Source organism: Bactrocera oleae, chromosome 2, assembly GCF_042242935.1.
Source record: "Bactrocera oleae isolate idBacOlea1 chromosome 2, idBacOlea1, whole genome shotgun sequence".
NCBI classification, from domain to species: domain Eukaryota; kingdom Metazoa; phylum Arthropoda; class Insecta; order Diptera; family Tephritidae; genus Bactrocera; species Bactrocera oleae.
The window spans coordinates 9,816,538-9,836,756 of NC_091536.1; the positions used below are offsets into that span (position 1 = coordinate 9,816,538).

General features: G+C 34.8%; 1 protein-coding gene across 2 annotated transcripts in view; it reads left to right on the forward strand.

Moving 5' to 3' along the window:
- tara (taranis) overlaps positions 1 to 20,219 on the forward strand; it is a 39,662-nt gene that overhangs the window by 11,320 nt on the left and 8,123 nt on the right. The window contains exon 2 of one of the 2 annotated variants that reach the window (XM_036373059.2): positions 5,881 to 5,936. The exons of the other annotated variant lie outside the window; for it this stretch is intronic. The gene's annotated coding sequence lies outside the window, so the exon portion shown is untranslated. The remainder of the gene's footprint in view (positions 1 to 5,880; positions 5,937 to 20,219) is intronic. 2 annotated transcript variants of the gene reach the window in all.

Consider the following 20,219-nt stretch of genomic DNA (forward strand, 5'->3'; position numbering starts at 1 on the left):
ACACCTTTGATATTTAGTGTTGGCATGTAAGAAATTTTGAAAGTAATTTTTTTATGTAGAATTTCTTGCGGAGTTTAGTACTAACTAATTTTAGTACTTTCTAGTACCAGCCAATTAGATATAGTATAAATAAAAATCGTTTATATACTTATTGAGTGCTATATTTATTTTAGTACTAACTTTTTTTAGTATTTAATTAGTACCGCGTAATTTGATTTTGTTTTAACCCAAATTAAGTATCAATAAGCTTTCTAATACTAATTTTAATATTTTGTGTCAAAATTTTTGGTTTCAGTACTAATTTGGTACTATGCAAATTGTTATTTTACGTTTGTAGGCATTGGAAACCCATTTTATTAATTAAAGTTTAGTACTAAATTTCAAAAACTTACTTTCTTGTAAAAAATAGATTTATTTTCCATAATTTCACTCCCAAACAAATTCATATAAATCAAATACACCAAATGTGCCTTAAAAGCCTCACAAGCCCTACATTGTACCCAAAAACAAACATACAAGCGCATCAGATATATACATATTACATATGTAACGATGAACGAACAAAAGGATGAGCAGGGCTTGTAGAGAGAGAGTAAACTAAAAAATCGCCGACGAACTGACGACGACTAGCAGCTACGAGCGAGTTCAGTGAAACGACGATAAGCGACTGACAGCACAAATTAACTTACATACGTACGTTTATACATATAAGCGATGAATTGTGCTCGCATGCAACGAGCTCGCAACGAGGCGTGCTCGTTTGAGCGGCAAGTGGGTTCGTGCTCAAATTCAGATATCCTTGCGCTGTTATAAGTTGTGCACTATATTTTGTTATGTATATACAGTTATACATATATGCAAGTATGGCCAACACAAACATATTTACATGTAAATACAACAAACAATTGATTGCGAGCATGGCGAGGGCAGCAACCTTCGTTGGCTTTCTACCAACGCCGTCGTGGCCTACACAACTGCACACGGACACTCACACACGCATGCATATGAATACTCATACTGATGGTAGCCCACTTGCAACGCTACACCCTTTTTATAACGCACAGTCCCCCCTTATGACATGCCATACCGCCGCAATGTGGTTCTATTTTATAACAACAACAACGAAAGCGCAAGCAAAAAGTACGCTATAACAACAATTACAGCATAGTGAATGAGTGTAACAAAAGCGTCGCAAAGCATGAAACGCAAAGAGAAAGCGTAGAATATAATGAATAAGGCAGTAACAGCAATACGTATATGTGGCAAGGGTAGCGAGCGTTATGGTGGCTGGTGGTAAGGGAAGTTGTGCGCTTTTTATAACAAATTACACAACTACAACAAAAACCGACGATATGGCAACCCATTATTATAAATTACAAACACACACACACACACGCAAGCACAAAGGCTGGCATACTTTCCAGCGCAGGATATACAAATACATATACACGTTGGCACATAAAAGCAAATATACGCACAAATGTTTCTGTGTATGTGGCTGTGTGCATTTGCATAAAGTTATAATATTATAATAATGCCAGCTACATAAAATTTATAAAAGTGGCAAGAGTGTTTGGACTGTTGCAGGCGTTGGCCATTGCGTGACGGCATGGCGTAACGGTAGGGATGTTGTTGGGTGGTGAATTAGTGGCTCGGGTGATTGTCGTTGGAGCATTTGAATAGTGGGCGAATGTGGCACAAAAACACAACTTTTCACCATGGCAACGCAGAATCACACACATACACACGCATATATAGTATGCATGTATATACAAATACCTACATGCATATAGATAACTGTTTGTGTGTTTGTGCAACTAGTTGTGTCTGCCACTTGCGCTGGCGTTGGGATAACGGTTAAACAGCATTGACGTGCACAGAATTGCCAACAGCATAAAATTGCACACACACTCACACATACATACATATATACATGCACATACACATTTAGAATATAGCAATAAACATTTATTATATATTGCTGCATGTATTGGTATGCCGTCGCAAGCAGCTTAGAAGGCAAAAACACGCGCTGAGGTGAACTGAGTGGTGAGGTGAAAATGTCACGCCGCTCCGAGGCGCAACAAACGCCAGTGGGCGGAATTTGAAATGAGATTTTTCTAGCGCTTTAATAAAATTACTTTTTCTTCGTGTAACTACTATTCTGTGTGCGTAGGCAATGTTTGAAAATCGCACGCTAAATCGAACTTTAGTCATTGTGGCGCTGTTGTGTGGTGCAGTAACCACGGTTGCAAGCCTTGCTTGATTGAATATTGGTTAGACTGCATTTGGCGGCGAATGGAAAGCGTTGTATGCATGGAATTAACAGATGTCGACAAATGATGTGGTGAAGGCATAGTGCCGCATGTGCTAAAGCAGCTGGGATGTTCAAATTTTTTAAAGTATTTAATTAAGAGGTTACAAAAATAGTATTTGAAGTTTCAAAATTTTTCAGCACTATCAAAAATTGTCTCCCCTTTTTCACCAAAAATACATTTAAAAAAGTTTTCAAATATTTTTTAGTACTTGCAGTACTCAGTACTAAAAATATATTTCCAGTTAAACGGTATTTTTTAGTACAAAGTTTTTATGTTGACAATATTTATTATTACAATTATGTAAAATAATTTTTAGTACATGCATTCGTTTACTTAAAATAGTACCAACAATTTACAAATCACTTTTATTTCAAAAGTAGTATTTGTAAATTTTTAATTTTTGTAATATTTTCTATACAACAAACAAAAATAGTACATTGGCAGCTTAAAACTTGCGAGAAAAAATATTTAGAACACTTCAAACCAAACAATAAAATTATTTTTATATTTTATAATTTAACTATAGTTAAATTGACATTACATTATGTTATAATTCCTTGATAGTATTCAAAATTACTGTTTTTGTTACACAGCTGTGAAAGTGAGTCTAAAAAAACAAAAATGTTTGACCACCAACAACGGCTCGTAGTTTGATACTATTTCTCACTCAGAAATTCTAACTCTTTTTTGTAGAAATTATTTTAACCAAGTTTGAAAAGTAATTAAATTCTAATAAAGAGCGCTCAGTAAAATTTTTCAAATTTATACTGAAAAGGTTGCCATACAAATTAGATTTAGTTTCCCACATGAAATGAGCTAGCATACCATGGAAAGTTATCTGTACTCTGTCTGCTTTCAACAACATTAAGTCAAATATATTTTACACTACTCAGATGGTATCAGCGACATGCAATAACAAGAACAGTTACAGTCATAGCAATGAATGACGAATGTTAATAGCCAGCATAAAAATGGTGTTGCCATTATAATTTTCTACCACAATTTCATTGCAACATATGAAATTGTGCGCGGTGGACGATTGGTTTGTTTAGCGCAATAGCTCTGATCTACACTCTCTATGGATAACCAACAGCACATTGAAATGTGTTGCTGAGCAGTTTGTGTGTTGGATTTTTAGTTTTCATTTCAAATTGGCGATTTTCACAACTTTTCATTTATCATGGTTTTCAACATTTAAAAAAACAAAAAAAAAACAAGCTTGTGAGAAAGAAAAATAGTTTAAGCCAGGTTGAAGGTCTTGCATTTAGCCAGTGCGGTGATGGGATGTACTTACATAAGTACATATTTGATGTGTGCTACTAAAAATGCAGGGTGTTTACGAGTGCAGGAAAACCTTTTAAAATCATAATATCAGCTAAAATAATATTTATTGAATTAATTTCGTTTCAAATCAGATATATCGTAAATAAAATAAGAAATTTATATTTTTAATAGTTTTTAACCTTTCCGTAGCACTTTTCATGCATTGACAACACCCTGTAGTTCGCGTGGCGCTCTGCAGCACAACACAGGCACCGCCTGAGTTTAATTTTTTCATTTCCCTTCACTCATCACACACCAACAACAACGGAAAATTTTATTCAACTACAACGCACTGTCATTTTGCCATCGACTGGCATAATTTTCCCCCAACAAACATAAAAATCTTTCTTTCTTTCGATGGCAACTACGTCGCCAGTCAGCCAACCAACCAGCCAACTAGCCAGCTAGCTAGCTAACAAAATATAGCATCGTTGTACAGATAGATATTCCATACAATCAAGCTGAGTACTCTAAACCCTCGTCGCATTTGCTTTGCCATATTAAATATACAAGTATGTACATATGTGTTTATAGCACACCCGTCCGCACCCGTCCGCACCACTACATAACCAACAAGCAGTCACTCTTTCCTCATGATTTCAATCCACCGGTATTGTGGCTGAATACTTCACTTCACGCGCCCCGCTTCACCATCGCAACCCTGCACTGCTAATGCTCTTGCTTGTTTGCCACTTTATTTTTATCTCCACTGCGACGACTGTACTTCGTATGTATTCGGCACACTGGTGTTCTTTGTGTTATACGTATACGTAGCAGCTACAGTTCCCTGCTCTGCTCATTGTTAATGCTACATATAATAGTTGTTGTTGTTCGATGGTCGGTCGGTCGGTTGGTTGGTTGGTTGCCTGCCTGGCTTGGTTTGGTTGACGGCTGTTGGTGCGGTGCTGTATTTTGCGCTCGGTACATTGTGCTCGTTTCTTTTTGTTGGTTTGCTCGCTTGCTGGCTGCCTGATTGCCGCCACAGCTCGACTCGTTCGCCAACTTATTGGACTGCCTGGCTGACTTGATGGGACGTATTCACATATACACTTATATAAGTACATATGTATGTGTGTGCGTTGTTGATCATGATGTCGGTGATATCGTTGTTTATGTAGTTGTTGCTTTTATTGTTGTTGCTGCTTTTGATGGCATTCCATTTGGTTGCTGCTGCCGTCGACAATATACAGCGCAACATCAAAACGCAACAACAAAACCAGCACATACTGCTGACTATATAAGTTTTATTTTTCGTTGTTGCCTGTTTCCATTCGGTTTTAATGCGAGTCAGCAACATTGGATGTGGAAATACTCCGTAAATTTAAGCTGTATTCCGTAGTGTAATATTTTTGCTGGCATACAGCGTGTTTTTCGTGAGACTTTTAGGAATATTATGTTGTTATTTTTTCTTTTTTGAGATTAGAATATACAATTTTTCTTTCGAATTTTAAATATCAAAACAAATAAATTTTTCATTCTATTATATACATATATAAATGTTTTGAATTTGACTTAAAAAATGTTTTTGAAAAAAAACAAGACTTAAAAATCCTTTTTTATTATAAATAAATATAGCTGAAGATGCAATAATATTATACATTTAATATTCGAAAATAAATTCAAAAATATATACATATACTTAAAACAGTCGTGTAAAAGTAAAATAATGCTAATATAAATTAATTACAAACACAATTTTTAAAACTCGTTTTGAAAAGCTTTAAAATTTTTAAATATTTTAACTTTTGAGACTTAAAATTAATGGTTAAAAATAAAACATTAATTTAAATAAATAAGCTAAAATATAAATATAACATTGAAAAAAATTGAAATACAAAATAAAACTGACCTTTTGAAAATTATTTTGATTTTTAAACTTATTTCTAAAGTGCATTAATTTTATTAAAAATTTTTAAAGTTTCTATAGAATGAAAATTAGTAGTTTAATAAAATAAAAAAAAAATTAGTTAAATAAAAATTATCAAATAGAGAAATAACGGTACATTAATGGGAAATAACGGTACATTATTTTTAAGTGTACATTACGCAAACCTTATGCGGTCGAACAAGTTAGTTATTTGTTTAAAAATATTTAATATATTTTATATATATAATTAAATACAAATACTTTATTTTAAATATATTTATACTTATAAAAAATTAAAAAATTATTATATTTGTTACTTAACCTCAATTTCACATAATTATAATAATAATTAATTGTTTCTTTTCTTTACAGGTACGTATTTTGAAATAAAAATGCAAAATTTGCCACTTTGAAAACTGATATTTGAGGTTAGTTGTTAAAATAATAATATTAATATCAAAATAGATACATAAATGTGTCTCATATCACTCTAAATTTATACCGCCACATGTTTTTAAATATTTTTTGAAACTTAAATAAAATATTTATTAAATGTGGAACGAATAAGAGTAACAAAACCGAGATGAAATCACTTTCAGTCACTCCAATAACTTCGACCTAAAAACATAATCTTTCAAGTCATAGACAATTTTCTATTTCGTAACTCCAATAATACACAGACCCCAACACAATTTCCTTTACATCACAGTATTACTTCAATGCGATTTTCAACTGCATACACCCTGTATAATATTTGATTTTTATTGCTTTTTTGTATGCGAGTAATTTTCTGTTTGCCATGAGACAAAGCAGAAACGGCCGTCGATCCGAGCGACCGACTTGCAAACAGCCAGGCATACAGACCGGGTCGTCAGGCAACATGAATCGCAGCAAACAACAAACACACATACGTATGACACACACATATTTGTACATATATATGTACATTTTGGTATTTCGAACGCTGCTAATGGTGGTGGCGGCAGTAATGTTGAATCGACCGACCGACAACGAAACGAGGGAAAGGTGGAATACATATTGTATGAACAATATAGCAAACACTTACATGTGTACATGTGTGAGTGTATGTATGTGAAAATATGTGTATGCACGGATCTGAGTGAGGAGGGTTCAAAAGCATGCCAGCGCACTGCGGAGAGATCGAACGAACGACGAGGGCAAATATAAAATGTGTATATGCATACAAGTGTGTGTGTGGCGTTGTGCGCTATAATAAATGTAGGTGATGGTATGCCGAGGCGATGGTGGCCAGCAGGGAATGCAATGATGGATGGAGCGCAAAAGCAAGGCGAAATGGGAATGTGAATACGAGCGTGTGCAATAGGTTTGTGTGAGTGTGCCTGTGTATCTATGTACATGCATAGATGTGTTTGTGAGAAGTGAATGCCTTGATAAAGCTGACATGACGGCGGCAACAAAAGCAACAAAAACAAGGAATAACAAAAAGTCATAGCAGCAACAGTAACAACTATAGCGCTTCGGTGCGAGCAACGAACGTAATGAATTCACACAACTATACTTGTATATAAGTATGCATGTGTGTCCGTAGCTGAAAGTTTGCCCGAATGTGCACATTAAATCGGTCGTTTTGAACGATTGGACAAACGCTCCAACGGCCATCAAAAGCTCCAAGCGGACACAGCAAATGCTAAGCAGTATGCCGTACTTACAATTTCTGTGCGCTGGTGTTGGTGCGATCGAACATCAGCACTGATGGCACCGAAACTTGTGGTGCAGGCAAGCGTTTGGTTGGTGTTACTGCAGCAGCGGTGGGAAATTACAAACGAAGTCACCGATAGTTGGGCGCACTAGTCGGTTGGCAAGTCATGTGACTGACGGCATTTTCATTAAAAAAATTTTTGGATCTACACTTTGGCGTGTTGTACACCACTTGCTGTTGCATGCCACAGATACAAAAATAGTATCTGCAAAGTATTTTCTCGCAGTGTACACGCATTGTCGCATTTGGCTGTGAGAAAAGACTGTGCTGTTGGAGCTTTAATATGCAGCTCAGCCAGCAGCCAGCCAACAACACAGCAGTGAGGTTAATGGCGCTTCATTACACTTGGCGAACATTGTTTGGGAGAAAAGATTTCTAAATGCAGTCGAAAGAAAAAAATATAGAAAGTCGAAATTTGTGTAAATTTGTGTGATCAAGCAGGGGTTTCTTTGAAATTGTTAGCAGCGCTAGTTGCTATAGAGCGCGAGCGATCGCCACTGTGCGTTCATGCTGTTAATTAGCAGCGTTCTAGGCTTGCTTAAATTAGACTTTGTGCGTTAGCTGTTATCACAAGCGCGACGCGTACAAGCAAGCAATGATTTGTAAATGCGCGCTTGAATATATTTTTTAAATTATTTGAATTTATTTTAAGAGTATAATAAAAAAATATATATATATTGAGTAAATATATTTTTGAAATGTATAAAGCATATATGTATGTAAAAATATGCATATTTAAACTACATTTAGGGTTTCCGAATAGCCTGCTATATTTTCTAACCTCAAAATTTCATAATTTTTCGATTTGTTTATGACTGCAATGAAATCATTTAATGGCATACTGGCTTCAGTTCGTTGTAAATCATCGTTTTTAATTTAGCAAACAAGCGATTAAGCCAGTTTAGAGTAACTGTAAACGCAGTCTCAAACATTTTGAAACTAATTCAATAAAAAATTCTCGTTTTGTGGTAATATCTAAGTACTTAGATATATAATTTACATACATTTTGCTTGCTTATTATATTTTTTCAATTATTTCTTATAACTACATACATACATATGTATATGCTCGAAACTCAAAATTTTTTTTTTGAAATTAAACAAAAAATTTGAAGAAAATACAATAGCTAGTCCCAAAATAACGGCAAATTTCGCTTGAAAAGTTCAAGTTTCTAATATGTATATCAATAATATAGGTTTGTATATACTATGTATGTATAGTAATAATACTTGCAAAAAAATTTAAAATAATTCTGCCACATAATATACAACGGCGAATTCGCGCAACTTTTGTTTATTTGTGCTTTTTAAATTTAACGTTTAAAATGTTAAAATCGCTGCTTTTTGCGCACAACGAATCAGTCTATATAGTATATACATAAGTATGTATGTGTATGAAGAACGTAAACGTTGTAGTGTGGCGAATGAAAATAAGCGATTGACGTCATCGAACGCAATGCAAACACTTGTTTCGCCTCTAAGTATGCGTGTGTGGGTACAAAATCATGTCTACAACGAATACAAAAATACAAAAAAAATATGTCTATATGTGTAGGTGTGTAAGCATACGTTGTATAAGTAAGACTGCCTTTTAGCCGCTTATCAGAACTGACTGTAACGCATACGGCAAACGATTGATAAGCGCTTCTGCTTGGCCGCGTAGGCGTTGGAGCAGAGTACTAAAATAATACATTATAATGCCGCAGTGAGGATGGCAAATAATAATACAGCAAAAGAAAGTACCAGCGGTAGATACATACATATTTACATAAGTAGCTTTATAGACAATTGTATGTAGATAGATGTGAATATATATATGTGTATATAGTTATTGAATAAAACATGCCTCTAGTAAGCAGCTAATCATTGCGCGATCGCCTAAAACTGCTAGTTGCTTATATCTTATCACTAAAAACTGCACCTAAGCTTTCGTATCTGTGCTCAGCAACAAAATTAAACATTTTTTTCACTGTTTATATGAAAAATAATTTAAAGAAAAAATTGTGAATATAAAAAAAAATATATAAACATTCTAAACAAAATATATATTCATATATAAAAATATATAATGTATATAAAAATATACGAATATATATTCAATATATAAAATTCCAAAAAAAACAAAAGCAAAACTAAAAACCAAATTTATATATTTCAAAAAATATAAAAATTCAAAAAAAAATTTAAGAAAAATTGTTTTTTTAAATAAAATTAAAAACAATATTTATATGTATACATGTTTATATAAAAAGTATATATACAAAATATTTAAATAATGTATGTATGCATTCAATAAATTAAACGTTAAAATTTAAAAGAAAAATTACAAAAACAAATTAGTTTAAAATGAACATTTAAAAAAATTAATGCCATGTAAAAATACCCATACATCCTTTTTACCTGAGATGCCGCACAAAAAAGCAAAATGTTAACGGTTTTTTTTTATCATCGAAATGCACACTCATCAAATAATACGCAGCTTTGTTAGTGAAAAGTACAAAAGCAAAAGCAAAAACATAGCAAATGCACATCTTAAACAAAAATCAGGTACTCATACACACACAAAAGGATATTGCCTTGCCGCTTTCCTGCTCGTCACGTCCGTAGATATTACTTCACTACGAACAAAAAAGAGCATTTACATTAATGCACGTGTCCTTTAACAGAAATTCAATTACAATATACTTTTTCCGGCGAACAGCACACACAGCAACTCCACCTACACATAAACACGGCTGCCTATCCTTTGCCTCTTAGCGTATGTACATGTATAGTATGCATGTGTGTATCTCAGTCACTTGGTCAAACGTCCTTTATGCTCATCTACCTCTGTTGGTCACACAGCATTCTATGGGTTGTGTACCGCTAGGTACTTAGGTAGATCGCCTGTCAAGAGGATCTACGTGTCCTTCATGCGCCGATATGCATTTGTAACCATTTCGTAAATGAGTTTTAATAATAATTTCTCAAACTTCAGCTGTAATGAGGATTTTTGCTTACGACAATACCTTAATGTAAGCTATGAGTAAAATTGTTCGACAAATTTCCAAGCAAAAATTCCCGAAATCCAAAATAGTATATGGCATACGATTTGTCTGATTTTCAATGCAAACACAAACTTATTTACATATGTGGGTGTGTGTAAATGTAAATGGTTGTCTGCTAGTATTGAGTACTGTAAATTTGCTGTCTGTACTATTTTGGTGCGCTTCCTTTGCCCATGCTCTGCTATGCAGACGCTATTTTTAAACGTTTGCAATGAAATTTTCCAAAAATATCAACCTTAGTTACAATATGCTGGGAGCTACGAAATTTTCCGAAAATAATATATTTATGCATGCCGTTATTAGGCATTGCTAGTTGGTAAGGATTTTTATTTTTATTTTATTTACAAAAATTGTGAAAAGACTATTTTTAAATATTTTGTTTAGAAGAGAATAACTACTACTTACGGTATTTGTGGCTATATAAGGTAGTATGTATTAAATATTTAAGTAGACTAATTGCAGGTCAACATATAGCTACAAAAAAATTATAAATAATATATTTAACACTGTATCATTAATAACTTTTTAGCGCAGTATGCAAGATTATAGCGTTTTGTGATTTTAATGCAAGCTAAACTAATTACAAAACGTAAATTTACTTTGATTGCGTTTGATTCGATTATCATATAAAGTGACGCGACAACTGGTATAAGTCATTTAAACTGGTATAAACAAAGAGATATGAATTGCGCTCGGTTTGACCAAATATGGAGTGTCGCGAAACGAACAAACAACTGGTATAACTCTCATACTCAGCTATAATTAAATATACATATGTAACTATATTAATTGCGCTCGAATTGACCAAATTTTAAGACTGGCAAATCGAACAGACAACTGCTATAACTCGCATAAACTGTTATAATCAAGTAGTTTACATAAACAGACTACATACACTTTAATGTGGTAACTTTCACTTGATTTCACTGTTGTTGCTTTCACACTTCAACAAACTTGCGACAAGAGAGCAGTGCTCAAACATAGCAAAGTGCTTAGTAACGATAATTTTTATAACAAAGTTAGTCTCAATTCATACTAAATATATTTAATAATAATAATTGCTGCCAAAAATATTAATTACAGTTATTAAATATATCTATGCATGCATATGCACACGTGTAACCACGTCGCCAATTTGCCTTTGAAAATTAGGTCAGCAAGTACACATTTTATAAGAGCAAAGTGACGTCATACCGCTATCCTGCACACACAAACACACATACCAATACCATACTAATGCCGCTGCCTTTTATTGCTTAAAAGACATTATTTTAATGGCAGCAAAGGTTGCAAGGGAATTCCCAACTATTTGTCTCTGACCCATAGACGCACCAGTTGTCAACAATGCATTGCGGCAAAAGCGTTTAAGGTGCATGGCAATTATGGGCGTGAGTGCAATACACTTTTGCGCATATAAATAAACATGCTCATGCATACATCTACATATGTGCACGACACGAACCCATTCTTAACTTAAGCGTTTTAATGCTGCTAAGCTGTGTTGCACACACTTTGCGGTTGCCAGTTCAGTGACCACAATAATACAAGCACAACAAAAACTACAACAGCAACAAGAATATCATATGCATGCATGTACATACATACGGACATTAATTATATGTTAGCAGCGAGCGAGGGGTGCTGTCGAAAATCATAAAGGCGCCTCGCCGCAAAGCATCACAGCAATTATGTCGCGACAAACACACACATTCACACATGATTGAAGAACGTAAATATGTATGCAAGAGTATGTTTGTTATGTGCGCTTAAGTGGCGACATGCCGCTATTACCTGTTGTGGCATGTACCTTACAAACCAACAGCTAACAATTAGGCAAACAAAAGTCTGAAATTTGCCAATCAAGAAAACAAACCACAAGAACAATAGCAAGCACACATATGTATGTATGTATAATATATTTGTTGGAATTTCAATGTCAACCAGCTGTGGAGCTGTGCAGCGTGGCAGCGCGATATGGACTCTTATTCCGTTATTGTGCTGTCTGTCGCTCGATTTTCGCAGTTCATTAAGTGTAACATCATCGTTGATTTGCTTCTTTTAATGGCTTTTGCTTGGCAAAGAATGCCACACATTTAAGTTCAGCGAGTTTATAGCATTGGCACATATGAATGTATGTATGTAAAGCACCAGCAACAAACAACAATAACCACAACATTGGTAACCCAATTAATGGCAAAAAATCAGCTGTTTTGAGGGTAATTCGCGTATAGTACTTATTCGTAGTAGTACTAACGTGTTGCACATATGTACACTTTTGTTGCAACTTTTTGCCACAGCTTGTTTGCAGCATCCTCGCTCATTGCGGCACTCGAGCATGACGTATAGCTTTTCGTCGCTGACTTGCTTGCAACATCATTCTCCCTAAAGTTGCACAAATGATGCACAGTACAAACAACATGCATATATGCGTACGTTTGTAAAGCGTGCCGCGTTGCATGTTTGTGCCTAGTGGTAGTGGGGTGTCATGCCAATAGAACAGCCTGAATTTTAAATGTTGCATTTCCTTATGTTTACCTTCGTATCTTGTCCATTTCTTAACGCAGCTGTAACAACAAAAGCGCATAGAAAACATTTCTTTGTACTTTCCATTTTTAATGCCACCAAATTGTTGCATATCGTTGTTGTTGCAAGGCTACTAAGCTTAGCCATTATTGCAGCTGTTGACGCTTTGTGATGTTTCCTTGCATGATTTGTTGTTTTAGCTAGAGTATTAATTATGTAAATATACATATGTAGGTATGTAGGTATGTATGCTTATAGAAACATCAGACACTTGTTATGGCTGATCAGCAGCTCCGTCAATTAACAGTATGCCACTCATACCAGTACATATGTGGCACAGTACAGTCAATGAAGTCATCCGCATTTTTTTCTGGAACTTCAAGGAGTATGCCAATAAAGCTTGGAAGGGGCAACATTGGTTTCTCATCTTTCTACAGTTTAATATTTTATAAGAAACATTTTTAGAGATAAGTTCGTCCTCCAAAAAAAAATAGCACAGATCTTAAATCTTTCCTTCATAAAATCGAGTATAGAAAGATGCGACATTAACCGGGGGTCTTCCGCACCAAAACCAACTTTCTAATATCAGAATCTCAGTTTGAATTTCGCGCCAACAACATTACAACGCTCACAGTCTATAATATCCAACACAAAAGTCGCACTTACAGCTGGGCTTTTACTGCGCTGTAATTTCAACGCTGTTATCACTTAGACAATTACAGCTGCTGCAGCTAATGGTGTAAAAAAAACCATAGAAACTCAAAACATTTTCTGTTGCGCGTGTTGCATATATATAACTATTAATATTATGGTAGCTTTCGCCGCCTAATTCTTCACATTGTTTTCATTGAGTTGTATTTTCTTTCATTTTATATTTTTATTTATTTTTTTTTTGGCTTTTCGATTGTGTCGAGTGAAGTGGGACTTCATGGCCGTCGCACATACACATTTACCTATGAATGTGTGTATTTACGGTCGGCACAAATGAAGTTAAGCGCGTGTTGGAACGGCATTTGAAAAGATCCAATCAAAAGCGTAGACCAGCGGGCCAGCAATCAAAGCAGTGAAACAGTGAAATAGCCAACCAAGCGATTACTTTTCACAGCCAGTCAGTCAGTCCATCAGTCAACAGTAAAGTTAGTTGACAGCAACGAAAACCAGTGCTTGACTTCAGTTGGCTTGACTTCGCTTTTGGCATGGCATCGCCTTCGAATGCGTTTTCGAAGCGCACGAAAGCAAAGACGAAAAGTTGACTGGCTAAGCAGGTTTACGGCGATGTTGACTATGTTGCCGTTGTTACTTTTTGGTTTAGTTTCTTGAATGCGAGCAAGCTCCCGCTGTACGAAGTAATGTTGTTTTGCTGAAGCGCTTACTTGATGGTACGTCGTAAGCCAACAACGTAGCGCGCTAGCCGTTGGCATAAAGACGTAGAGGCTGTAAAAGCATAAAGAAATAATAAACAACAACAGCAAAATAATATTAAAAAAAATTATACAAGTGACGACGGCAGTGGCAGCTCTGGCTTCGCGCACATCGCGAGAAACAACTTGCTGCTGCGTGGCTTTCAAGTGTTTCGTGTTATAACTGTAGAGTTGAGCCGTGTCTACGCCAGTTTGTAGCTCGGGCTTGCTTATTTACTGCTGCAAATGTTAGCTTTAAAAGCTGTATATTGCTGTTGTTGATTTTATATGGTGATCGCTTTTTCTTTTTTTTTGTAATATTGCTTCAGTTTGTTTCTTTTTTTTTTTGAGCGCACATCGGAATTTGAAGGTAACGTCAACAGCGATAGCAGACACTAACGCAGCGTATTTGTAGAAATAGCATTTTATTGCGTACACACAGCGGGTTGGTCGCACAGTGGTTTCGGGATGTTAACTAGCGCTCGAAACGAACTGATTAACTGATCGTTGCGTTGCAAAGCGCGCGCTGATTCAACACTATGCAGTTATATACGATGGTACCGGGGCACTAAAGGCTTTCTGCATCGATCGCTGCGCCGTTCTGTTTGGTTGCGTCTTTGAGCTTTTATATCCAGTTTTTATTGCTGTTTTGCATAGGGTTTTTCTCTTGATACAACCGCTGCAGGCAGACAATTCTTAGCGGCACTATGGTGCTATTGTTGCTGGAGTTTTTATTGCCGGCATTAATGCTGTTGGCAGCAAGCAACAACGTCTCGCCCTCAATTATACCAAAGCCACTGCCGACAGCCGGCACTTAGCTAGCCAGAGAAATATACATATACATACATACATATGTAGTATGTACATAATTTACTAAGCATACAAAGTTAGGCAATGGAAGCCGCATTCAAGCGTTGACCGTACGCTTTGAGGCAGCAAAATTTAAGCTTTTTCCGCGCTTGCTCCAGTTAATTGCAGTCAATGTAAATACGGTGCCGAAAAATATTATGCTGACACATTTTTGCAGCTTCTTAAATGCGTTTTAATTTTGCAACAATTTTAAAATATTTGCATTATTTAACTCTATCGTTGTTTCTTTAATAATACTGCAGCTCTTGTAGGTATTATAATTCACTTTTATTGCTGCCTAATGTTTACCCACACTGATTTTTTTTTATGAAATGTTTACCAATTTTGCTTGATTCCCCCTTTTACTTCAAACGTAAACAAACGCTGCTCTTAACAATTAACAATCAGTCCAAATCGTTTAATGATGTGCCAGTGATTGCCGATAATAATTTTTTACACACACATACACTCTCAAACGCACTTAGGTATTTACATTCCACTACTGAATTCATTCACTTTGTCATTCCGAACGCATACATACATATATACATATGTTGGTCACCGGTGGCCACACCGCAACATCTCCCTGCACAACAACTACTCGGTTTTGTGCGTATGTATGTTGACATGTCTTGCAGCAAACACTTATATGCACTGATGGGATTTCCTTAATTGCCACCACCTGTTTCGTCATCGCGTCATTTGTCTATGCTCTCTCAGTTTCGTTTTCAACAATGTGCTCATAAATTTAATCAGCTGTCCAAGTTGCGGTGCCTTGGCGTAGTTGACTTTCCTGTTAAACATACAAACATTTGTATACTGAATACATACTCGTAAATATGTATATTAATGCCGTTATTGAATTCATAATGTGATGCGTAACATTGGCAATGTCATTAACAATAACAACTATGAGTACATCCATACATACACACATATATACATATGACAATATAAACAAACTATGACGTTTTTATTCTCTTAAACGGCCAACATTAATTGCTGTTCTCTTGTTTATGCCTTTGTCACAAGTTCGTTGAAAATATATAAATTTTTATTACTATATAATTAATGTGCGATTAATTAAGAGATTGTAGGCAAGCAGTCTGTCGCGATTTGAATTATTATTTAATTTTAATATTCGCACAGCAGAAATACCTGCATTTGGTGTCGTGCAAGCACGTGCTTCGCAGGTGTTGTCTTGCGGCATGCGAGCGACCGCCTGCTTTTTTATGTTTTATTTACGCCACGACAATCGCTTTTATTTTGATTATTTGTTTACTTATTTTTAATTGTACGATTTTATGCAGTGTTTTGCGGCTCATTTGATATTAATCAAATTATATTTTATTAAAAAAATATCTTACACTATTTATGCGCTTTTATTGAAGTATAATCTATAAATATTATTTAATAAACTCAATAGATAAACATAATCAACTTAAGGAGCACAAACATCAGTTTCCAAAACGCAATTAATGACAACTGCAAGAGCTAGTCATAGAATGTGCGTCAAAAAGCACAAACATGTGTATGTATTTCACCTGCCACGTGTAGCTTGAAACTACTCAAAGGCATGCAAATTTATAATTTTTCGCATTCTTCACATTCTTCATACGCTCAATAACAGCTTATTGCAGCATTTTACATACAATGTAATAACGTGTAAAATATTACTTTGCGCGCTCTTATTTTTTTATACGTTACCAGTCCTTTATTTTTCAATGCTTTGTATATTTATTTGCTTTTATTTTATTTCGCTTGAATTTATAACGACGAGCATTGCCAGCGCGCTTACTGGAGACGGCGCAGAGACAACCCAAACCCTTTCAATGCATCATTTCTTGGTTTTGTTCGTTTCAATCATTTTTTATCGCCGGTAAATTTATGCAACGACCTTCAAAATATTTGACGTCTGCGCCGGTGTGTCGCTGTCACTGACGCCAACTTAAAGGCGCAAGTAGTCATTATAATTGGTGTGAGAATTATTTATTTTTCTTTTTTTTTAAATACTATGCTTCTTCGTCAGCGCCTTTGTCTTGCTTGCGCCATCATCGCTGCTGCTGGTTTGTAGCGTGCGCACTTCCTTTTTTCGCATAGTTTCTCAACTAGTCATGTTGTTGTCCAATTGTGCATTATTTTTGTTGCAGTAAGCTTTAGCTATTTTTTTTTTTTTGTAACAAAACCAAGAAAAGAAAAATACACTTTGGCCATATATACTTATGTACATACATACATACATACATATATAAAGTGTAGTGAACGTGCTTAAGTGCTTTATTTGAGAGTGGGAGAGCATGCGATTGCTGTGTAGGTGCCTGAGTGTGTGTGTGCGCAAGTGAAGAGCGTGATTTCGCTTCCTTTAATTACATTTTTCTTTCCGGGTTATTGACTTGGTCGTTGCGGTCACAACTAGCGCCCACACACCTTCATTGACAAAAATGAAAGTGTTGCAAACAATGTTGAGAACAACAACAACAACGGCTACTACTACTACAGCAATATGTAACAGCTAGATTTGAGTAAATAGTTATAATATAATCGGCCAAAGTTCGGCGATTTGTTAGCAAATAGGGTTTAAGGTACATGCTTACATACACACATACATTTCTATATATGTACATATATTATATATTTAGGTATAGCTTGTGCCAAAAAGTCGTAAAAATATTAATTTATAATATGACGCGCCAGTTTTTGACGTTTTTCATTCAACTTATTGAGTGGCGAAATGCTCGGAAGTAGTAAACATTGGTCTCAGCACTTGAATACCAGTATTAAAGCTTCATTAATGACTTGCTTTTTTTTTTGTATGTTTTTCTGACGCTAAATACTGTTTACCAACTTTTTCCTTACTTATAAACCATTCATAAAATTTGCGGTTTAAATTATTATTTTTTCTTTGCGAATTTTGTGCTCGCACACTTCAAGTAACACGAAGTTTTCATGCAGACAAACACATACATATATGTTTTTTCTTTTTTTTACCTTCTTTAAGTTTTTTATTATGTACTAATATTTTTGCTTGAATTTGCATTGTTTACTTTTGTGAAGCTTTACCAAGCCACAGTGGCGCAGAACTTGTTAGTTGTTGAAGGAAATTCATTCACCCTCTGACACAATACTTGTTTTCAATACAACAAAAGCAATTGAAATTTTAGTAAAAATATATATATATTTCTTTTACTATTGTGCATGCTTGGCAACTCATTCATGCATGTTTGTATGTGTGTGACAGCGTGTAAAGCTACCCTTGAAAAATTGTACAATTTTCGTTTTGTTATTGCACTTACTGAAACGGGATGCATGCCGAGATGCTTGCAAAGATAATGGTTGAGGGTGGGTGGTGGTGCTCGTACAAGTAAGTGCAGAACACGTGCGCCAAAAATTGCTTTTTATTATGCACTCCACTGCATCGTTGTTTCGTTTGCTGCCTACGCTTTTGATAGCTATGTACTTGCGCCCTCATAAATACATACTTACATATATGTAAGTTATTATTGTTCTTGATTTTTTTTTTTAACTGAAGTCGCGTGAATATGCGCGCCGATGATGTCTGGCAGTGCAGCAATAAATCAGCGTGAATCAGGAGGATAGACACATAAAGATGTAAATATGTACATACAGACATGCATACTGGTGCGTAGCCACATTTGTTGCATGCATATATTTACATTTGTATATGTGTTTGTATGTATTAAAAATAATTGCGTAAAGTCATTGCGTCTTCAACTGCGCTTATTTGTTGCTTATTTTATTTTCGCAAAACTTATTCATGCTACTTACAAATACCTACATATGTACATATGTATGTTTATGTATACAAACTTATAGCAGAAAATAAGAATTTCATTGAGCTGACTCGGCCACAGTTGCTCGGGAAAATGTGGAACCGCCACGAGCTGTGGGTAAACCCTTATTACAAAATCACTATAGACTTCTAGCCTTGTTATGGCAAGCAAAAAGTCGCCAGCGATTCCCAATAAACGCTGTGACTCAGCAATGACGCATATCAGGCGGTGGCCAAGAATTAAATACAAATAAAAACAGCAAAACAAAAAGCACAAATATTGAGCAATAAAGTGAGAAAGAACTTCAAGTGAAGCAAATAAACGATGTTTATACATCCTATAAAGACTATGTACCTATGTACACGCGAAGGTGTGCATAAGAATGTTGAAACGGATGAAGAGTTGTGTAGAAAAATAATCGAGTGTGAAGGCAATAAATGAAATAAAAGCATACAATGGAAAATAACATTTTCAAAAAAATATATAAAAAAATTATACATAAATAAAAAAAAAAAATAAAAATTAAAAAAAATATATATATAAAAATAAATAAATAAAAATAAAACAGAAAAATATAAATAAAACTATCATGAAATTTGAAGAAAGCCAGTTTCATAAATACATTTATAAAAAGTATGAACATTTATATAATAAATGAGACTTAAATAAAATTATGTTATTAAAATAAATTCTAACAAAATATAAATAAAACAATGTAAACAAAAAAGCACAAAAAATTATATATAATATAAAAAGGAATAATTATGCATACATATATATGTAAATACATAAGTACCTAAAACTAAATCAAAACTGTGTCATAAAAAATATAAAAAAATTCTAAATCAATATAATTTTAAAAATTCAAATGGATTTTGAGTAATATATTACAATAAACTATTAGCTCCAGCATTTTTTACCAGCAACATAAATCAGCGCCAAATATTTGTATAAATCCACACTAATCACTTCCCAGTGGCAACAACACTGAAACTAAATACAGCAATTGTGTTAATGCACTCTGCAGTGACATCGAAACAAACCTCGACCCAAAAGTCGCAAAGGCATCAAAGAAAAAAGTCAACAAATGACGATTAGCAGAGCGTATGTGTGTATGTATGTATGTCAGTTAGCCAACAAACTAAGTGCAGGCAACAACAATAAGTTCAAACGCTAAAGAACGCTTAGCCGCACCCACCCACTAGCGAGCATAATTGTACAAACGTTAATTTGGATGTGTGTGCATGCAACCACACCTCAGCAATACTTGGCTTTAGTTTTACTTTTGTATGTATGTATTTTGGGGAACGACGCACCACAGTAAACAACCAAAAAATATAGTTAAAAAAAAAGAGGAAAA